The sequence below is a fragment of the Coturnix japonica genome, chromosome 3, assembly GCF_054131305.1.
Source record: "Coturnix japonica strain WE chromosome 3, WE-NBRP24, whole genome shotgun sequence".
In the NCBI taxonomy this organism is placed as follows: domain Eukaryota; kingdom Metazoa; phylum Chordata; class Aves; order Galliformes; family Phasianidae; genus Coturnix; species Coturnix japonica.
This window is the reverse complement of record NC_140665.1, coordinates 81,797,556-81,820,374: the sequence shown is the minus strand read 5'-3', so window position 1 is coordinate 81,820,374 and position 22,819 is coordinate 81,797,556. Positions and strand designations below refer to the sequence as shown.

General features: G+C 37.3%; 1 protein-coding gene across 4 annotated transcripts in view; it reads right to left on the bottom strand.

The window, feature by feature from the left end:
* The window catches only part of KHDRBS2 (KH RNA binding domain containing, signal transduction associated 2), a 317,464-nt gene that overhangs the window by 4,777 nt on the left and 289,868 nt on the right, over window positions 1-22,819 (bottom strand). For 2 of the 4 annotated variants that reach the window (XR_004306588.2, XR_001554389.3), the window contains 2 exons: window positions 17,478-17,694; window positions 3,944-4,097 (listed from right to left, as the gene is read on the bottom strand). The gene's annotated coding sequence lies outside the window, so the exon portion shown is untranslated. Of the gene's footprint in view, window positions 1-3,943; window positions 4,098-11,989; window positions 12,095-15,879; window positions 16,646-17,477; window positions 17,695-22,819 lie in introns of those variants that run through there. The other 2 variants (XR_014944887.1, XR_001554394.3) reach the window with 2 other exon arrangements.

Genomic DNA, 22,819 nt, shown 5'->3' with positions numbered 1-22,819 from the left:
GAGTTGCAGCACTGATCTCTGAGGAATGCTACTCATCACCAGTCTCCATCTGGACATTGAGCCATTGACTGCAACTGCAACCACAACTGCAACCACTGAGTTCAAACATCCAACCAATTCCTTATAAAATGGGTCAACCCAATTTTCTCCAGTTTGGCAACCAAGGTGTCATGTGGAACAGTGTCAAACACTTTGTAAAAGTGCAGGTAGATGAAGACAGTTGCTGTTTCTTTATCCACTTATTTATCCACAAATGGGAAACTCAGATTTCTGTCAGGACCCTGAAGAAAGGACAGGGATTTTATGTGACAGGAGTTATAACTGTGTACGAGTAATATTTTCACATGCTCCCAAATATTTTACCAGTAAGCCAAACTCTAGAAAACTAGTTTAAATTTATCAATGGATTTCTTCTTTTTCTTGTTCTCCTTATTTATTTTTCTTACTATCATTTCTTCTGAGCTATGTATGTATCATCAGAGCAATCAGCTTTCCTGATAACCCGATAGACTGGACTACCCAGGAGGAATTTTCCATAAATTTTTGTTCTTTAAAACTAGATGTCAGGAGGGTTTCTTCAAAATTGAGTCTTATCAAGCCATTAAATCCATGTGTTTACATTCATTTCATTCCAATTTACTTTGCTTCCTGTAGGCAACGTCACAGTTACTTTTTCTAAGAAAAACAAAACACGTCATTTAATTCCTGTAGAATTTTTCTTCCATTGCAGTACCTATCAAAGTGGCATGTAGATACACACCATATGGATATGGAGAGTAGAACTTCACAGTGATAATGAAGTACACTTGGCAACTTAAAATAAAGATTATTATTTTAAATTCCCAGTCCCATGAGATCTTATTAGTCAGAAGCAAAAATATAAACAACAAACATCTTTCAACATTTCATCAATGACACAGACGATGCCATCGAGTGCACCCTCAGGAAGTTTACAGATGACACCAAGCTGAGTGGTGCAGTTGATACAGAGGAGGGAAGGTAAGCCATCTGGAGGGACCTGTACAGGCAGGAAAAGTGTTGCACTTGGGCCAGGGCAATCACAAGTATTTATAAAACTGGGGGAAGATCTTGAGAGTAGCCCTGTAGAGAGGGACTTGGGGGTCCTGGTGGATGAGAAGCTGGATATAAGCCAGCAGTATGCACTTACAGCCTGGAAGGCAAACTACATCTTGGGCTGCATTAAAAAAGGGGTAGCCAGCAGGGAGAGGGAGGTGATTGTCCCACTCTGCTCGGCACTTTTGAGGTCCCATCTGGAGTACCGTGTCCAGGCCTGGGGCCCCCAGCACAAGAATGATGCAGAGCTCTTGAAACCAAGGAGGACCACTGAGATGATCAGAGTGCTGGAGCACCTCTCCTATGAAGAAAGGTTGAGGGAACTGGGCTTGTTTAGCTTGGAGAAGAGAAGGCTGCAGGGAGACCTCATTGTGGCCTTCCAATACTTGAAGGGAGCATTTAAACAGGAGGGGGAATAGCTGTTTACATGGGTTGATAGTGAAAGGACACAGCTGAATGGTTTTAAACTAAGACAGGGGAGATTTATGTAAGGTATTAGAAGGAAGTTTTTCACTCAGAGGGTGGTGACACACTGGAACACGTTGTTCAAGGAGGTCGTGGATGCCCCATAACTGCAGGCATTCAAGGCCAGGCTGGATGTGGCTCTGGGCAGCCTGGTCTGGTGGTTGGCGGCCCTGCATATGGCGGGGAGGTTGAAACTAGATGATCATTATGGTCCTTTTCAACCTAGGCCATTCTATGAGTCTATGATTCCATGATTGTGTACAGATTTATGTACATGCTGACAGCTGTAGCCTGCAGAGCAATGTCCTTTCCATGGATATAATTAAAGAGGATCAGTCCTTAATTTTTGAGTCTTTCTTCAGGTGAATAAGTAACTCAGTGAGACAAAATCTGGAAGGACTTGAATTATTTTGCAGAAGAATAATAAAATCATGAATCAAATGTACTGCTGCACAAACTGTAAATACAAATGCACTGTACCATGTCAATTCTATGACATGTCAATTCTATGGCTGCAGCCATATAAAATATGATTTTTTTATTGTTTGCTAAGTCCTTTTTGGTACAAATAAGCATGCAGAAAAACTAGATTTCCCTTGAACGATTTCAATATATGGATTATTTCACACTGTGGATATTAAAAGTTGTAACCACTGGAAATAGTTTTTTCTCCTGCTAGAGGTACAGAATTGGTCTTCAACAGATGAAATCTACACAGCATGTTATTTAACATGGCATCAGCCACTTTCTTTCATGTCTGGGTTAAAGTGATGTCTGGTGAAATTACTCTGTATTTTGAAAAGAAAAATAGGTGAGTATTGACACTAGGCTTCAGAGCTTGTTTTTTACACAGACTAGAATTCTGGATTTTTTAAGGCAGGGTACAGATGAAAACAAGGCCTACATATTTTCATAGACAAAAGTTAATGACTTTTACAACTTTTAAGTAAACCAAAACTTACAGAGATCTAACTTACCCTTGCTAACCATATAGATAGTGCAATGAGACACAGGAGAGGAGCCCCACTGAAGGGCATTTGAAGAACTGGGTCAATAACAATTTGAACATGTATCTACAGTATGCTCAGGGTGTTCTATGTTCTGGGGTGCATCAAACATAGCATTGCCAGCTAGGCAAAGAAAGGGATTGTCCCACCCTACACCCCACTGGTGCGGCTTCAATTGAGTACAGTTTTGGGTGCCACAGTACAAAAAGAATATAAAACTACTAGAGTGTGACCAAAGGAGGGCTACAAAGCTGGTGAAAGGTTAGAATTGGAAAATGTATGAGGAGCAGCTGAGGTTCCCTGGTTTGTTCAGCCCAGGGTAGAGGAGGATGAGGGGAAGCCTCATCACAACCCACAGCTCCTCATGAGGGAAGTGGAGGGGCAGTGCTGATCTCCTGTATGGTTACCAACAACAGAATAGGTGGGAATGGCATGCAGCTGTGTCAAGAGAGGTCCAGGTTATATCAATATCAAGAAAAGATTATTTACTTGAGGGTGGTTGGGCAGTGAAGCAGGCTGCCCAGGGCAGTGGTTGTGCCTCTGAGCTAGCTGGAGTACAAGGAGTGCTTGGACAATACTCTTAGTCATATGGTCTGATTTTTGGGTGGTCTGTGTGGAGTCAGGAGCTGGAGTCAATGATCCTTGTGGGTCCCTTCCATCTCAGGATGCTTTATGATTCTATCCTTAGTATTTTATTAAATAACATATTTGAAAAGCTTCATTTCTTCTTACAGAGTAAAATGAAAACCAGTGTCATTAGAAATTGCCGGAACATGGAAATAGACAACATAAGAGGTATATTAAAAAAAGATAAAAATTGCAAACAGAACTTGCACTCTTAGAATCAGAACTACTGATTTTAATTTTCATTATTTTGTTTTAAAGCATCAGCCCTCCAAATGTGGGCAGCCTGTCTCCCCTGAAACTCACTTAGAATTATGACAATTAGAATACCCAACAATATATATTCGTGGAATCAAATCAATCAATTGAATAAATTAATTGCATGAAGTCTTGGTAGGTTTGATGAGCATGCAATGAGAGCTAGGGAGAACTCCAGTGTAAAAGTGAGTTTAATTACCTGTGTGCCCCGGTGGCGCAGTGGTAGGAATGCCGAGTTGCAGCACCGGGGCCCGGGTGTTCAAATCCCCCTGTGGCGCAAGTGGTAGAAGTGCTGCTCTGCAGCACAGAGGCTCGAATCCCAGGGGTTGGACTCAATGATCTCTAAGGTCCCTTCCAACCCGCACGAGACTATTACCTATTACCTTCTTGTCAAAGGCAAAGCCAGGGACCACCTCAGGCTCCATAGTGTTTGTGATTTAGGGAGGTCATTTCTAAATACAGTTTGTAGTTAACAATCTATTACTTTTAGGATCAGAATCTGTAGGCAGGCTGACCTGGAGCACTTGATTCCCTGTCCTGCTGTGGGGCTGGAGGAATCCCTTTCTAGAACGCCTTGCATGAGGCCAGGAACAGTGGCTGGAGCTGGTCTTGTCAAGAAGCCCCCAATAAAGACTTGATTATGGGTTCACCTTCTGGGATCTATAAGGCCTGAAAAACAGCACAAAACAGAAGAAAAGATAACTTCCTTTGCCCCAGGTAATTAGCACCACCAGCTGCAGTCTAACTTCTACAATTTCTGTATTGAATTCTTCCAAAACAAAACAGAACCAAACCAAACCAATCAAATGTCACAATCCTGTCCAAAAATAAACTGTGCTGGTAAAAGATTTCAAACTTTTTTTTTCCCCTCAGCATCAGAGTTAAAGCAGTTTGCTTGTAACCATAGATTTAGTTTGCACAGTGGACTATTCTGTATGTCTGCAGTCTCCATTCCTTACCTATGCACTTCAGTATGGAAGGCAGCAGTTTCAGACATGTGCTAAAAACCCAATGATTTTTGAACATTTACTCTCTGGTGCAGCAGAATGCTAAAACTTCATGTATGTAAAAATCAGATTTCAATAATAACACACATATGCTTAAGCTTCATATTTTCTCAAGTTTTTCCTATATAAGAGCAAACTATTTCTTTAAAGAGATAAAATATCTATACTTTTATTTTTATGGTTCTTAAGAGTGTCAAATCTCAGTTGCTTCATACTGCATCGTATCTGTAATATTGAATTGAAGGCTTGATTTTAAAACTCAGGTAAGTCATTGAGCCTCAGTGAAGGTTTGGATTAGCTTGAATTTTATCACCTCTGTTCTTTGTAGTTACTACAGCAAATAGCCATGCTGAATTTCTAGTCCTGGATAAAATATGCCAGTCATGCATGTAACACTGAAAGTGAAAAAAAAAAATGCATTCAGAAGTAAACAAGTAAGAATGAGGCTTTCTATTTTGTGTCAGTCCAAACATTTGTGTTTCAGATTTAGCAATTATGGCTCAGCACGTGCCAACTGTTCACTGATAGAACTGTGTGTATGTAGGGTTCATCCTGAAGTGAATCTGCCTGATCTTATCAGTATTTGGATGTGATGTGCTGCTTTAATAGAATAAGTAAAAAGATTTTTACTGGTACACAGACTATACCCCAGAGAACACCATTGAAATGACTCGGAGTAGTCTTTTTAATAAACCATTTTCTGTAATCTTCCATTTTGCACAGTACAATATTAGAGACAGATTTGGTGTCTTTTATTCCTACAATTCGACCCACTGAGTTGAAGAGGATTTCTTATTACTTTAAGAAGATATATTTGTTATTATTATTTTTTTTTTTATTAGTCTGATACTTCAAAACTACTTACAGGTGGAGTTGTATGTAGTTATTCAGATATGGTGAGAGGCAGGAGCATCTCAGAAACCACAAATAATAATTGGTAAATGCCGATAATTTAATGACATCTTTTATAGCTTATGATAAATCAGCCCTTTGTAGTTTCAGTAAAAAGTCTGAATCCCTACACTCATTTTTCGGGGTTTTTACTTTCATTGTATTTAACTGTACTCTGCTAGGATCAGTATCATTCGAATCTTTTAAAGTATGTCTAAATACATTACCGTTTACTCTTGTGTCCTTGACAAAATTAGTTTTGTTGTCCTTTTTCTAGGTTCTCACAGAGAATTAGTTGTGCAAATCATATCTATCTATATGACAGAAATACCTTTTGCTGACAGGACAGGCATATGCCAAATTCTGCCAATGTGTGCAAACCTCTGGAACATATGCATCATTGTCTTTTAATTGAATTGTCTGTCACAGTGTTGTTACACTTAGTATTAGAGTTCATTCTGCCACTGAACTGGCAGATACTGAGACAAGCTGAACATTTGTCTACAACTCACAGATATAAGAACCGGTTTTCATTCAAAAATATATTTTTCAGTATGTAAAAAATATTGTATCTTTAAAACCAAAAAGGCACAGAGAGGGTAAAGAAGATGAGAGAGACCTGAAGCATGTGAACAGTAGATATAGACAACACTTTTCTATCTAATTCAGAATGCTTTTTCTATTGTTATTATATGAAGCATTTGAAGAGACTGCAAATGTGTCGCAGTCCTTGTACCCTATTCTGTGGTGCTGTGCAGAGCCAGACCTTCTGGTCTTCACAGACAAACAGTACGGTACCTAAGAAGTGAAAACGCCTTCCACTCAGCTACAAATTAAACAACCACTCATTATGAGAAATCTTGCTCTCTGTACTATATCATTATTGTCAAGCCTTAAAAATCTCTCTGGACAAAGATCGCCTGTGAGAGGATAAGAAGCTGGATAAGATTCTTATAACGAGCTAGCGGAATTGTTAAGCTATATTAGAAAATTAATATTGCAACACCTTGGTACACATATCAAGATTGAGGTTAAATACACTTTAATTAAAATCTTAGAATATGGTTGAAAGTGAAATGTCAAAACAGGAAGAACACATAAGCATAAATAGGATAGATTTGAAAAGATGGTTAAGAAACTTCAGAGACACTGTTAAAGCAGGTACTTCAGATGTCTTGATACTCATAAGTATTTCTTAACCCTGTATTTACTGTATTAATGGAAAATACCTAAAAGCAGTCATGGCCATCCCAATAAAAATAGCTGCTCAATGGATAACAGATGTCCAAGAAACAGCAGATAGTTGAATGTGAAGTACAATTAGAATATTAGATTATTTTATGGCCCAAAGGTATGCTAGAATCTACACTCAATGTGCTTAAAAAATTCTATTGTCTAAAATGGAAGCTAGTGTCAGTGCCCTCTATTGATGATAATATTCCTATTCATTAATTAGAAAATCAGGAAAACCAGAAAGATTAGGAAATAGACAATCACTCTTTTTTTTTTTTTTTTTTTTTTAATATCATAAACATGTGCTTATGGGAACAGCCACATTTCTGGTGAAAGCACATTTTGCCACTCTACCCACCAAAACCCACCTTCTTATAGAGGAACCCTGTTGCTAAGCTCTGTTTTGCACATTTAACATAATAATAACATTTTAAAGCATTGAGATATTTTTAATTCATAGTAATAAAAGAATGTATATGCTCACAGTAAAAGTTATTCATCAAATTCCCGAGACTAGGGAGGAACTTTCTCTGTTAACACTGCTATTCTTCCTAGGTACCTTATCACTTCAGAGCCACAGTTGATGTCTGATGTTCCTAAATCTTCTTATAGTGCAAGTTCTGCCACTTGTTATCCAAAAGGTCACCAATTTGTGGGTATACCTCTTCATGTGGGAGAATGTAATTGCTCATTTGAATAAATCCATTATTACTAGAGGAGAACATGAAGCAATCGTGCAGTTGTAACACATTCAGCATTTAAAATTCCAATGGCTTTACCCCTGTAAGTGCATGATTCTCACCTGTATTATTTAAACACTATTAATTTACCTCCTATTTTAGTATTCTGGAAAATGATGCATATCTTACTAGCCCCTATTTGACCACTGCTTAAAAAGAAACAAGCAAGTCAAAAAGCAAGTTAAAGCTTGGTGGCTTTAACTTCATGTAGGAGCAGTATTCAAGCTATACAGAGTGCGACCTGTTGCCCTGGCAAGAAGGCTTCCTCTGTTAACATTTGCCTTTCTGCAAAGATCTAGGCACTAGCGTTTACAGGAGTGGCTCAGGCTCATCATTTGAAGTCTGTACTGTTTTCTGCTTTTGCAGCAAATGATACTTCTAGATCAATTATGCATCATTTCTTTGTAGCCACTGTTAAGATCCAGACTATATCCTTGCCCTATTTTCAGTTGATCATCCTTGGCATCATCTGAGAATCATAACTTCGTATTTGTCAAATGAAAACCTTTGAAATTTATTATCTTCTACATGTTTGTGTTTCCATCTTCCATCTTGATATTTCTGACCTTCTAACAGACTTTCTTAGTACATTTATCTAATGGATAACTAAAACAACCTATTTAGGAGTCCCTGTATTAACTGAAGTCTTTCAAGCTGTAATTATCTTTTGAGAGTCTTTTACTTACCATCTACGTTCAAAAGTATTTTCTTAAAATGACAAGAGTAAAAGTACATTAAGTACATTAAGTAAAAGTACTACAGGACACTCAGAGCATGTAAATTCAACTGTGGGGATTAACTGCCCTGAAAGTAATGTCTTCTATTTTATTCTGCTAGGAAATGACATCAGAGGTGGATGGTGGTGATATGGCAGTAGAGGTTGAACCTTCCCACCAATATTCTGTTATATTTTGCTTCTGTGTGACAGATGGCAGCATAGGGGAAATGTATGAAGACTTTGAAGAAGGTTGTGAATGCACAAGGGAAAAGCATTTCTGGCCTGCAAAAGTATCAGTATAAGTGGTAAGGCATAAAGCAAAGAGTATACCACTTGATCTCCAGGCAGTGGTTACCAGACTGACAATTAGAAACTTATCTTTCTGCCTCGAAGTGGATTGCATCCAATTCAATATTGTCAAGGGACAAAAACTTGGTATCGAAGATGCTTAAAAAAAATAAATAAATGAAGTCACATTTCAAGTAAAGTTGTAATTTGAAATGTAACTCTTACTGTTACTTCCCAATGCAGAGCTCAAAGAGAATCACTCCGTGTCTTCCTCAATACCTGTTATATTAGCCTATCCTCATGTACTCAAGTGCAAAATTACTGTGACAGCAAAAGACAGGCGGTTCTTTTGATTTCCTCTGCTATTTTGAACATTTTGTGACCTGCAAAACTTGGATAAAAGCCATTGGTTTTGTCATTCACAGAATCACAAAATCACAGAATTGTAGGGGTTGGAAGGGACCTCTAGAGATCATCGAGTCCAACCCCCCTGCCAAAGCAGGCTCCCTACACCATATCACACAGGTAGGCGTCCAAGCGGGTCTTAAATATCTCCAGACAAGGAGACTCCACCACCTCCCTGGGCAGCCTGTTCCAGTGCTCCATCACCCTCACTGTAAAGAAGTTCTTCCGCACATTCGTGCGGAACTTCCTATGCTGTACTTTCATCCCATTACCCTTAGTCCTATCCCCACGCACTACTGAAAAGAGACCAGACTCACCACTATGGCTCCCACACCTCAGGTATTTATAAACCTGGATCAAGTCCCCTCTCAGCCTTCTTTTCTCAAGGCTAAACAGACCCAGTTCCCTAAGTCTCTCCTCATAGGGGAGATGCTCCAGGCCCTTCACCATCTTAGTGGCCCTCTGCTGGACTCTTTCCAAGAGATCCCTGTCTTTTTTGTACTGGGGAGCCCAGAACTGGACACAATATTCCAGATGAGGCCTCACCAGGGCAGAGTAGAGGCAGAGGATCACCTCCTTCGACCTGCTGGACATGCTCTTTTTAATACACCCCAGTATGCCATTGGCTTTTTTGGCTACAAGGGCACACTGCTGGCTCATGGTCAATCTGTCGTCCACCAGGACGCCCAGGTCCCTCTCTGCAGAGCTCCTCTCCAGCAGGTCTTCCCCCAGCCTGTACTGGTGCATGCAATTATTTCTACCTAGGTGCAAGACTCTACACTTGCTTTTGTTAAACCTCATCCGGTTTCTTACTGCCCAGCTCTCCAGCCTGTCCAGGTCTCGCTGAATGGCAGCACAGCCTTCAGGCGTGTCAGCCAATCCTCCCAACTTCGTGTCATCAGCAAACTTGCTGAGGGTGGTCACTATCCCCTCATCAAGGTCGTTGATGAAGATGTTGAACAAGACCGGACCCAGTACAGACCCCTGGGGGACGCTGCTAGTTACAGGCCTCCAGCCAGACACCGCACTGCCAACGACAACCCTCTGCACTCTGCACTCTAGTCATTCACTAGAAAGCTTCAGAAACATCTGCTTGCTTCTACAGGAATGATAACTTTGCAGAGATGAAATTCAGTGATCACTTCAGATGTTGAGAATAAACAAAGGCAACTCTGATAAACCTTGTACCTACTAAAAAAAGCTGCAATAGTTATGAAACTGCATAATATTAATCTGGAGCAGATTTAGAATCCTATTCCATGAGAATAATAGAAGAAATGGAGAGCAGTTTATAGGATTAAACACACTACGCAGAGACATGAAACATAAAGCCATAGTTAATGACTTGTGATCTCTCTTCTCCTCATCATCACGTATGTCTCTTTATTCCTCTTTGGTTTATGTAATTCAGGTATATTCTTCTCTTTTACTGGTGCAAAATCTTGTTTGTGTATTTAGTCTTTTCCTTAAAAACTCAGATACTATTGACATGAGTTTCTTTTTTAAACAGCAACAAAATATATTATACATGCATGGATCAAATGAAAAATATTATACAGAAATGTTTGGTCTGCTAACTAAAGATGAGTCCAATTTACTTTCTATGCCTTTGTTTCAAATACCCCAAAAGAAGAGGTGATGCTGAAACCAGAGTACACTTTTAGGATGTTGACTTCATTGGATATACTAAACTTCAATATCTGGACCAGTGTTCTGATACTGCAAAGCAGAAAATGAGCTGTTCTTTCATCACTTGCAGTATATTCAAAGTGTCTAACAGATCAAGGCAGTATGTCATTAAACAAATATGAATCTCTTAGACTTATCTCCTATTTCAAGTGACAAAATAAATTTCTAAGATGTTTCTTGTACAAAAAAGATTTTAAATTCATTATCTTGATTCGGAAAAGACTGATACCAAATTTGTATTTAATCAATAACATATCCACTGTTATTCAATAGAAAGGTTTCATATCTAAAGAGAAGAAATTAAACTTCATTTTTATAAAAATGGACTTTTAAAATGACAACCACTTTATTAAATCATATAATCACTTACTGGAAACATTGCAAACCAGTATTAATACGTTCAAAACCTAAGATTAAAGCTAGCTTTCCTTTAGCTGATGAAACTATAGGAATACAGACAGGCATTTTGAAGATAAACATTTCTGTCTTCCAGATCCTGAGATTTTAAAATAACGTGCAACTGAAGGAAACCAAAACACAGTGGTAAGTTCCATCCATGCAACTCCAAACAAGTGAACGAAACTTGCCAGTTGGTAGAGGTGACAAGTATGTGGTGTTAATCAAATACTACTGTGCTAGATTTTGCTACTCTTCCTTCAACTGGGAGAAATTCTCAGATTATTCAAGTTTTTATCAACCTCTTGGCACTAGGGCAATAATAGACTGATCTTAAATCTATGAGAATTTATCTGGGTGGTACTGCTGTCTACTAGATATCAAACTGTTTTGTCAGTGTCTTCTGATATTACTTGGTGTGAGGAATTATCATAATTTAAGCATTAGGATTGGTGTTATGGCCTTGGGTTATCTGAAAAGAGTAGCATTTTTCTAACGATCTTCTTGTTTCCTTTCAGTGTCAAAAGGAATACAAGTTTGAAACCTGCAAATCGTGTGATTCACTCAGAGGACATCAAATCCCTGTAAAAGGATGGAAGAGAAGAAGCCAGTATACTGTCTTAATACTTTTCATCTGGTTCTTTCAAATTGCTTGCTACACTGCAGGAAAATGTTTCAGCTCTTTAGGAACTCAAGATGTGTGGCTCCATGGCAAGCCTCTTGGATACAGTGAAACCTTGCACTCATATTTTGGAAATCAATTTAAAAGGCATTTGACTAAAAGTTTGAGAAAAGTCACAGAGGAAGGAGGGACACAAACAAGGTCATATGCCCACTGACCACTCAAGCAGTGTGTAACCATTCAAGGCCCTCTAAAAGCAAAAATCAAATACCAAAGGCTACATGCAAAGTCTCTCACCTCAGGGCTTACTTAAATGCATACATATCACAAAAATCCCTAGTTAAAAAGAGCCAGTCACCAACTTCCCTGCTGAACTGTGGTGTCTCTCCAGGGATCCTTATTCAATTATTAATGCATCTGCTGCTAATTTCATCATGCAGAATGTGAATTTGTCTTTCCGCATCGAGTTCTAAGGGAATTTTGTAAGAAATATAGAACTTGTCAGCACATGAGAGTCAACATATTACTGCTGTGCTGCAGCCATTTATAACAAAACTAAAATGAGCACTCACTTGTTTGGCATTAATTTAATGTCCCACTTAGCTCCTATCATACGTAAATAGCCACTCCATCCATTTAAGCATTTCTGTTCGTGCACATAATGAAGTACTCTGTACCTGTCAAGTAAGCAGAATTCACAACTAAAATAAGAAATGGATGAAGACACTCAATGTTATTAATATTAAGGTTTTACAGGGGCAGCACCATATTTTTTTTCTTGCCACAGGTATCCCACTGTGAAGTTCACCTTTTATCCCATGCTGCAGAGAGCACATGAAGATATGACACTCATCCACAGTAGTGTGCCAGAAATATTTTTGAAAGAAATATCATTTCAACTCATGACACAGTTAACAACAGCTGTAGTTGTCACACATGCTCAAAACAAAATAAATTAGCTAGCCAGCCTCTTGGTATTTAAATGTTCTTTATGTTCTCTATTTTAGGAAAACATAGTTTAATTTTAAATGGCATTCTGGTTATGATCAGCCTCTCTTGAAGAAATTTTTTATGAGAATGAATGGAGATAATGACTACTATTAGTCACTGTCATTAGCACAAAACATTAAAAACTACAATATTTATAACAGGCTATGACATGACAATTAAAATACAACTTTCTATCACTTGCATATGATTCAGCCACAGCTGGTTGCTATTTTCTAAAGTTAAAATGATAGAAGTCTGGTAATGGCTTATTTAATAGCATGTTCATCATCGGATCTAATTGTTTTCCACCACAGGGTATGAAGCTTTATGTCCTCTATCAACCCAAAACAAACAGCCATGCTGCTTAATGGTTGTTCAATTAATGTTTATGGTGCTACTTTTATAACCTGAGTTACAAGACAAATAAACTCCAAGTAGCAATTTAAGAACCTTGGAAACTTAATAGGACTTCCACCGATATCAGACATTACTAAAATACCAACAGAATCCCACACTTGAGGATATGAAACAGAAGACATTAGTCAGCATTAGAGAATTCATCCAGGAATATGTTATAACTGCCAAAAGAGACTTTCATGTAGGAAAAGACAGTTGTGTGTCTTCAGGTTAGCTGCCTTGCAATTCCTGCTCATGCTGAGTTAAAACAGAGAAGATCTGCTCACCTCAAGTAATGTAAAGGTCAGACTCCATTGCTCAAACTGCAAAGTTATTCCCCTGAGAGTGATTTACCCCCAGTAACATAGATGCCCTCCACCTACTCATAATTCTTTCTCCTATTTAGCAGAACTCACGCTGATTAAAGGGAAATAAGAGTTCAAAGACAGGTTTCTCTGCTACTGCCTTACTACATATTAATTTGTGTCTCTCCCTTTTGCACATTGTCTGTAGAGAGCAATGTAAAACCACTATAAATAAGTTTTCACCTGAGAGCTGCCATTATTCTAACTTACGAAAGCCAACGATTTCTGACTTCTGTTGTTATCTGTATACAGCAATAATATACTCATTCAGAGCTTCCCATTTTAATTCAGCCTACCTGATCTCTGGCTTCTAATGATGTATTGCATGCCTGTATTTCTCCAAAGTAGCCAGGCACAGTTAGACAAGAAAGAATCAGATCTGGTGGGTGGTAGAAGTTTCTTTTCAGGACCTATATATTTTTTCACACCAGAAACCCTACCTGATTGATGCAAAAATATTTTAATAGAACTACTATTACCCTGCCTTTCCTCCCACCCTCACAGTACTTGTAGTATATCAAAATGAGTTCCATCAATGGGCAAAAATGCTCTGTGAAGTTTAAAGTCTGTCAAGCCTTTTAGGCAAATTCTCTCCAAGACTGCAGGTGACAAATGACAAACTTATCACCTAACTTGCTGATGTTTAAAGCTGACTGCTTTTGATTATGAAGCAATGAGCCTTCCATTTTGAAGTTCATTTTGTGTTTCATAAGTACCTCTTCACGGAAATTATGCAGTTGAACAGATTTGACTTTGATTGGTTTAACGCTATGGTTTTATTATTTGTAGTGAATACAGGCCTCTCTTATGGTGTTACTGAACGCTTAAGAATATTTCAGGATGGTGACAGAATTACTTTTATTTCTTATGTGTTATTACTTTATTCTTAGTCCAATAACAACGTATTTGAATACAGCTGCCTGTGTTGCTGTTAGACTTGTGCAATTCCTCTGTACGTACTCAGACTGCACTTCCTCTTTGTTCCAGAGGGAAGAATAAGATGAATGCATTTCTGCCTAGTGAATTGAAAAACATTGAATTGTCAGTGTGTAAATTGATCTCAAAGCCAAAAGGAAAGCCAGCATGAAAGCAACAGTTGATTGAAAACTCCTGAATTAAACCTACAGACTTCATGACTGTAATTGTGGAAGAGCACAGCCAGCACAGCATAAAACACTTAATTGCTCTTTCAGTGTCATATAACTTCATGAAATGCAACTCAACTGTTCTCGGAAGCTCGATACACTTATTTCCTGGTACCCTTCCAGTAATATGCCCTTTGCATAATTATGTAACTTCTGGTGATGTGCACCATGGACCTCAGTGATAAAAACTTGTTTCATGTTAGATGAACTCAACTTCTTGTTTGGTTATTTTAGACAAAGTAAGGGACAATGTATTTAACCTCATTCTAATGTTGAATGGAGTAAGATAGACAGGTTAATAAATGTTAAAAGTTATATTCAACTTTGAGAGGAAGGAGAGTTCAAGGCACAGCCTACAGGATAAATTAAATCCTAACTATCAGTATTGTATCAGTGTTACAAGGAGTGATTACCCACCTGATTTTATATGCTTTGAAGTGGTTAAAAAGGCAGCTGCAGAACTCACCAATAAGATCAATTGTTAAGCAGCAATTTGATATACTTATTGTATACTTATACAGTATGTTCCACCATGTCTTAAATCTATTAGCTTCAAGCTGAATATTCTGTACATTTCATTCTGTCTACCTTCAGAAAAATGCATGCAGTTATCCAATTCATCCCCTTATTTGCTTACCTTTTTCCATAGATCATCACTATATTGCATGAGAGGAGCAACATATCCCAGTTATTAAGGATGCTGTTAGAAAAATGAAGTAGGCTCCCTTTAGCTACAATTCAAGCTATTAGTGACATATTAATGTAATACATATATCTTCAGTATTTCTCTGGCTTTTATTAACACCAGCTGTCTGTCACACAATCTGTCATATTAATTTCCACAGTATCTATAAAAAGATGCAAGGTGCTCAAGAGGTGTTTTGAGTGAGGATACTGTGATCTCTGTGTCACAGTGATGACATCTGTTTTTTGACATCCTGAAGCTGAGGCAAGCAAAAGCTGTAGGCTACTGAGCACTTCTGAAAACAAAGATGCCTTTAATGCTGAAAGGGAGATGGGAATTTTTAATCTATAAAAAATTGTTGAGGGTCATCAACAGGATTGACTTCTCATAAGAAAAAATCCCATTTATTTATTAAACAACTCAAGAACAAAGTTACCAAAGGAAACAAGTGGCAAAATTCATAGAAGCTAAAATAAAAGTTCTGTGAAAATCCATAGGCCAATTTTCAGTTATCCAAAAACCAGTTACTAAATCTAAGATAGCCACGTGGTCTCCTTTTCTAAACAGTGGTATGTATTTTATTACATTTGTTTTTAACTCATCTTCAAAGGTGGGCTAAATCATCCTTTACACCTTAATGTCTTTCATGCATTGGATACAGAGGAAATCTCAAAGAGAAATTTAGATACAATGCACAACTCTGAGGCAGTTGGGTTTTAGAATCAACTCTATGACTTTTGTGTTGCTGCAGTTTCCTGTAGTTTTTTAATATAACATTTACATACTGTTTTAAGGAAAATGAATTAAAAATATAAAGGAAAATAAAAGATTGTAAATCCCAACGAAACAATGCTATTTTTTTTTTTTTCTATTACATTTTATTTTATATAGTAGTGTTTATCAACAATTCCTTGTGTTGACAGTACATTGTACAGAAATCCAACTCTGGATTTGTAAAACAAAACAAAACAAAACAAAAACAGTTTATAATGATTGGGCTTTTGTATGAATTCCTATAACGAAGTATAAATTTTCATGGATTTTTTTGGTATCAAAATAGTTACTATACACGTTGACTCATAATCCAAACATCAAAAGGTGAAATCCCAATAGAAATACAGACAGAAATATCTACATTTATGGATCCACTTTTGGATCCACTTTTCAAAAGTCAAGGGTCACTATTCCTTGCTTCTGGTCACATCAATACTGAACAAAATAGAAACAACACAAATGACAGGAGTGAAAACACATTTGGAAACGTAAAAATTAGTTATATAAGTTACAATGTATGAGTGAATTTACATGGGCTAGAATGAATTTTGAACTAACTGAAAACTGAAACAAAAAATAAGAGGATACAAGAACAAAAAAAAATAAGACCTAATTATTCATTTACACTTGACTCTTATCATGTATCTGAAAAATGAATGTAACATGGGAATGATGCTTATAATTAAAATAAGTTTTGGATCAAAAATATTTGAAATAAGTTATGTTCATCTGCAGACATTTTAGGGTCAAGAAGCCCTTAGAAATTGTGAAAACCTTCCAGTCCTTTTATATGCTTAGCTCCTCAATATCTGCTTTGCTCTGCACATCAAACAGAACCAGGCACACTGCTCACTGCACAGGCCTCTGGCATCCCTGCAAAAAAATGCTTCAATGAGGTTGTTACAAGGTGGGAATGTGGAAACGGTGATCAGGCCTTGTCTGAAAAATATTCTCAAGTGGTGCAAAGAGGCTATAAATGCAAAACAACATGGCATAATGGAAAGGGGAGTAGATGAAAATTGAGAATGTTAGAAAATGCAAAGAAAGTAATGGAAGCTGGTGAACCTTGGTGTTTTATGAATTCACCAATTAAAATAAAATTAACTTTGCTCATAAGTATTACAGATTATATTAGGTTCTTTAAATATGAACATGAAAATGTAGCCTTTAATAAGACTCTTTCCTGTATTTTTCCACAGAAGACCTAACTCTTTTAGAATACGAGGTTGAAACAAATGTTTTTATCTATCCTAAACTTTAGTGATATGGTGTAAGATTATTTACCTTGTCACATTTTTACTGTTCACCATTTGTAATATGAATGATACAGTAATTGAACCATAAAAGCATTGCTAAGTGTATGTTCAAAACATTTCATGAAGTTACCATAATTATTCAAGATAAACAAATGGAGAAAAAAACAAACAAAAAAATACCACCAACATCCCATAATCCGCAAAATATTTTTAACGTTACTATCTGAGTTATGTGATTAAACATTAACTTTCTTTACCACAAAAGACAGTACATATGGCAGATGATGCCATAAGCATCTCTGTACATGAGCTTTCTTCCAATAGCGCACCTTAAGTGAACAAGTTTAAAATAATCCTCTTTAATTTCAGACTGAATTAGCTTAGTTTCAACCTAAACTACCTGACTTCTCATATAGACTATAAACAAATAGAGAAATACCATAGCTCACCTGGTAGGCTGGAAGATTGCTTTGAGTCTAAGTGCTGAGAAATGCTGGAGAGGGTGCTAGTGGTGGGTTCATAATTCATAATTCAGGGCTTTGGGAGACTCCCAGTCTGAGGCTCAGTGTTTCAGATCCCACTGATTTATTTCAAATGATGCTGAACACAGTCAGTCCCTTGAGCACCATTCAAAATGTTCAGCACTTCTCTAAGAGCTCCAAAATTCTGAAAATAAAGAATAATTAGCCACAAACTCAATGAAGAACAAAGAATTTATCTCATGAACATTTACCTTAAACTTCTTATATAGATTCACACAACATCTCTGTAACAAGAGGTTAGTCTGCATGATGGACAGCTTTAGAAAGACACAACCTTCCAAATTGGGCAAGCTATGAGATAGATTTTTGACACAGTCCCACACCATACCTTTATCTCTAACTTAGAGACATATGGGTTTGAAGGGTGGAATATTTGGTGGATAAGAAATTGGTTGGAAGGTCGCAGTCAGAAGGATGTGGTAAATGGCTCTATGTCCAGATAAAGGACAGAGACAAGTGGTATCCCCTCTGGGTCCATCTTGGGACAAGTACTCTTTAGCACCTTCATCAGTTACATAGACAATGAGATTGAGTTCATCATCAGTCACCATGATGACACTGAGTTGAGTGGCATAATTGATAGGACAGAAGAAATGATGCCAACCAAAGAGATCTGGACAAGCCTGAAAGGTTGTCCCATGTGAGCCAAGTGATGTTCAACAAGACCAAGTGCAAGGTGCTGCACTTGGATTGAGAAAATCCCAGATATGTATACATATGGAAAAGAACTTGGGGGGTTTCTGGTTGATTAAAAACATAATGTGAGATGGCAGTATGTGCTTGCAGCCCTTGTCTGCATCAGAAGAGCAGTGGCCAGCAGGGAGAGGAAGGTGACTGTCTCCTTGTCCTCTGCCTTTGTGAAGTCCCATTTGGAATACTGTGTTCATGTCTGAGGCTCCCAGCACAAGAAAGATGCAGAGCTGTTGAAGATGGTCAAGAGGAGGGTCACTTATATTTACAGAAGGCTGCAGAACTTCCCTATGAAGATAGGTTGAGGAAACTGAGCTTGTTTGCGTTTGAAAAGAAAAGGCTCCAGGGAGACATCATTGTGGCTTTCCACTATTTAGAGGGAGCTTATAAACAGGAGTGAGATAGATAAACTTTTAAAATAGGTAGAGAGAGATAGGACAAAGGGAAATGGTTTTAAACCAAAACTGGGAAGATTTAGATTAGATGCTGGGGGAGCTTATTCAGAGAGGGTAGTGAGGTGCTGCAACAGGCTGCACTATCCCTGGAGATGTTTAAGGCCACACTGGATGGAACCCTAATCAACCTGATACAGGGGGTGCAGCAGGGGAGTTGGAACAATATCTTTGAGGTTCTTTTTAACCTAAGCCATTTTGTATAATTCTATGATAAAGCAATAACAGAAATTAACTTTGCTATACAGTTCTGACACATTTCCAGTGTCCTGAAAAAATCATAAGTAGAATGGAAGAGCATGTGACCATCTCCTTAGGGTGACTAAATTAATGAATGTGCACAATAGAGCAAAAATGAGGACAAGGACTAGAAATGTTGGCATTTCTATTTTTCAGTGTATGTGATGCTATTGTATGGAAATTATATGGTATCATTCTATCTCACCTTTCTCATATTGTTTTACCATGAAACAAATATGTGAAGTGCTACCTTCCATACTTTTTCTCCATATTAACACCAACAACTGTCTATATGCAGCCATTGCAGAGCACTGATTATATTAATATTGAGTAAACTAATTAGGGGAGAGTTGAGGTCTATAAGAAAGATTTGGTTTGTGTTTAATTAACACACTCTAGTCTATGAGAAACCAGTTAAAACCAGTTCCTAATAAAATCAGTGGTTCAAGAGATACTTTGAATATTTAGGTGGAATGAGGAGGTATTTTTTAGATATATTAGACTCTTCAACCACCCAATGGAGAAAATAAGGTACATGTAAAGATTGTTTGGTACTGATTTCTTTTCTGTAAACAAAGAACACACCATTGAATATATATATATGGTACCCTAGGTGCCTATAGTGGCCAAAGCTAGATACTTGAAGCTAGTTGATGATTCTGCCTCACAGCTCCCTAGCTGCCACACTGAAGTAGCTTCTCATAAGAAGAAAATGAATTCCAATCAGTGGGAAACAGAGGTATTTTAGTATATCCTGTAGGAAATTGACAAAGCTGAGTTGGCAAAAGGCAACATTTTGCATGTCTCAGGATTTCCCCCCAAACAAATAGATTTTCATAAAGGATGCAAAAGCAATTTTTGGGACCCTATGTTCCCTACCACAATTAAATTCCTGTTACTAACTGCAGGAACACACAACTTGGAAATTGTGTAAAACTTTCCATGAACTTGGAGATACTTTTTCTATAATAGCAAGTATTAAATAAGTAAAACTGTCTTTTTTTTTTTTTTTTTTTTTTTCTTTCCCTGCTTGTTTTTGTGTGTAAGAAAGCTCACTGAAAGGGCAGCTATTTAGTATTTCTTCTACCCTCATTATTCAATATGCTGTTCAATTCTTTATGTGCTTAACTTTATTCCAGTCCTTCATCCTGAGTCAAATGGATGCATGACAGAATAAAGTTGAATATTTTGGAATCTGGGTGTTATCAAGGAGAGCTGTGAATGAGTCATCCAAATGAGTCCATATGAAGAACCTGGTATGAAAATTATGTCATATATAGAAGTATATATATATTGTAGATCATTAATTATATTCCTAAAGTTGATTTGGGTTTTTTTTTTAGTTGACTCTGCATTACAAAGTAAGGTCTCTTATCTTGATCAAGCTAGTTAAGAAAACTCAAAATAAACAAAAATAACTATTTAGCTCAAAATTATCCATGAAAAGGTCTAAAATAGAACTACTGCTATTTCTAGAACTGCCTGCACTGTAAAGTTGAATAATTTTTAGGGCCCATTCCTGTTGTGTTCAGTGAAGGCACTGGATATTATCAGGAGTAAACCTTGTCAGTTTTATGATACTTATCTCTTGTTCATCAAACATAAAACAACAGCACCTTACCATGGGAAGAGATATGCAAGAGATGCAGATATAGCTAAGTACAGCTATAATGGACAAAAGAGGATAGTAACAAGCTTCTTTGAATTTAGTCTGGCATGTTTACGTATGCACAGCATGCACACACTAGACTAGATGTTTCGTTCCACTGCCTAGAAAAACTGAGTGGGATTCCAGTTGATGATGGTGGTATTTCTCCACCACAGATTAGAGAGTTCAGGTCTCAAAACAAATGGCAGCTCAGAATACATCTTGTGTTTCATTTCCTGATAAATCTTCTACCCTCCTCTGCTGTTTTGCCAGTTACATTTTGTTATCTTTGACCTGCTGAATGACTTAAACCAAATCAATTAGCTCCACTTTTTATCTAACTCTCCATTATCAAGGCAGAGGTTGAAACGTGTGCTTCCTTTAGCAAGTATTTTGAGTTCTTCCCAGCAGTTCTGCAGGTGCTATTCAATCTTTATAAGAGCTATGCAGTATTGCTAGTGTTACAGTCATAGACAGCCACATTCCTTTCTTTCAAACAAGCACCAGAGTCCTTTAAGAACATAGTCCACAGGGCTCTATAATCCAGTGTAGAGTCTGTTTTAGCTTATATCTGAGAAGAAGTTCAGCAACACTACAATTAAAGACCATGCTACGAAAAAACTCGGGCCTCCTCCAGAAGGTTATTTGTCAGTTCTTACTCTATGAAAATAAAGGGGCAGCTGCCATAAATAGACAAACTTAGTTTCCAATTTGAGATCTGGAATCAATGAGAGTCCCACATAAATATCTTGAACTAAGTATTTTTCTTGTGCATGATAAAAGTAGCACTGGTACCAAAAAAAGTTCATCTTACTGTTGGTATCGTAACACTTCCATTCTTCCTGTGCAGATTTTTTAGCCTGGACTATATAAAGTGGGCTCCTCTAAACCTGTATCTGCCTGCATGGAAGTGAAAGGGGCATTCAGGACAAGTGTCTCTGACAAAGAACTGCAAACACTATTTCACAGTGGCAGCTGCAATTACAAGCAGGAAAACAAAGGGGTCAAAGGTCTACCAGGTCATAGGCTTCTCAGCACTGTGGAAAGATGCAGTATCTTGAATTGCTCTTCCTGAGACAAGGCTATTTCACACCACATGCTAAGCAAGGCAGTGATTGGAATAACTTGGTTCAGTCTTTAGCAGATATGTCTTCTGTTTGAAAATAATTAAATTATACAGATTTAGCTGCAGATCAAACTAAGAAGTTCATATTACATTTCTTGATATCAGCATGGATTTTTAGTGAGTGAAACCTGAATAAGATCAGCAGGATTGAATTATCTGTTGTAATGATACTTTGCTTAACTGGAGTCTATCCTAATATTCTTCCCAGTTGTTCATATTTCTACATCATAAAAATCTAATACATATATTAAAACTTGTATAACATTCAAAATATTATATAGACTAAAGAAGAAAATAAAAAGCCAGTTGGTTTTAATGCTGTGATGATATTAAACTGAAATAACATTATCAGAAAATAGTGATCTTCCATTTGAATGAGAGTGTCCTTAATTATCTTTTCAGCTCTATTTTGGGAAGAAGAAAATGGAAAAGAAGGAATAAAGGAAAAAGAAGCTGTTTGTGGAGGACTTTTCCACTGAGTTTTTTAAATCGTTCTACAGGGCTGTCATAATTTCAAGAAGAAATAAAATGAGTTAGTAGCTAAGCAATGAATATGGAATAATGAGTGAATACAGAAAATCATACAATGTCTTTGGTTGACAAGGGACATTAAAGATTGCTTAGTTGCAGCAAATGCAAAACAAACAAACAAAAAACAGCCCATAAGCCCAAAGATGCAAATTATGTTGAATTTTGTTCTATTTACTCTGCAAAAGGAAAGAAAATAAACCAGAATGTCATAAGCAAGCAGCTCAGTAGCTCATCGCTCACGTGCCCTGACTTTGTGGTAGTATTGCAGTGGTCCTGTAATGCAAGAGCGTATAGCAAAGTTACTAAGTGAGTTAAGTCATGTCATCCAGCTAATACATCCAGTATGACAAGAACAGTGCTAGACACTATGTAGCAGGTATTCTCACACTTTATAATAACACCATATCAAACATTAAATAAGAAGAAACTACCACTTAACTAAATTTAAAGAGTACAGAAGCAATATGAACAAATAAAAATGTCTTCAAAATTAATTCTACTCTTAATAGACCACTGAAGCATTTCCATTATTCTATTTTCACATTCATATAAATGTTGCTAA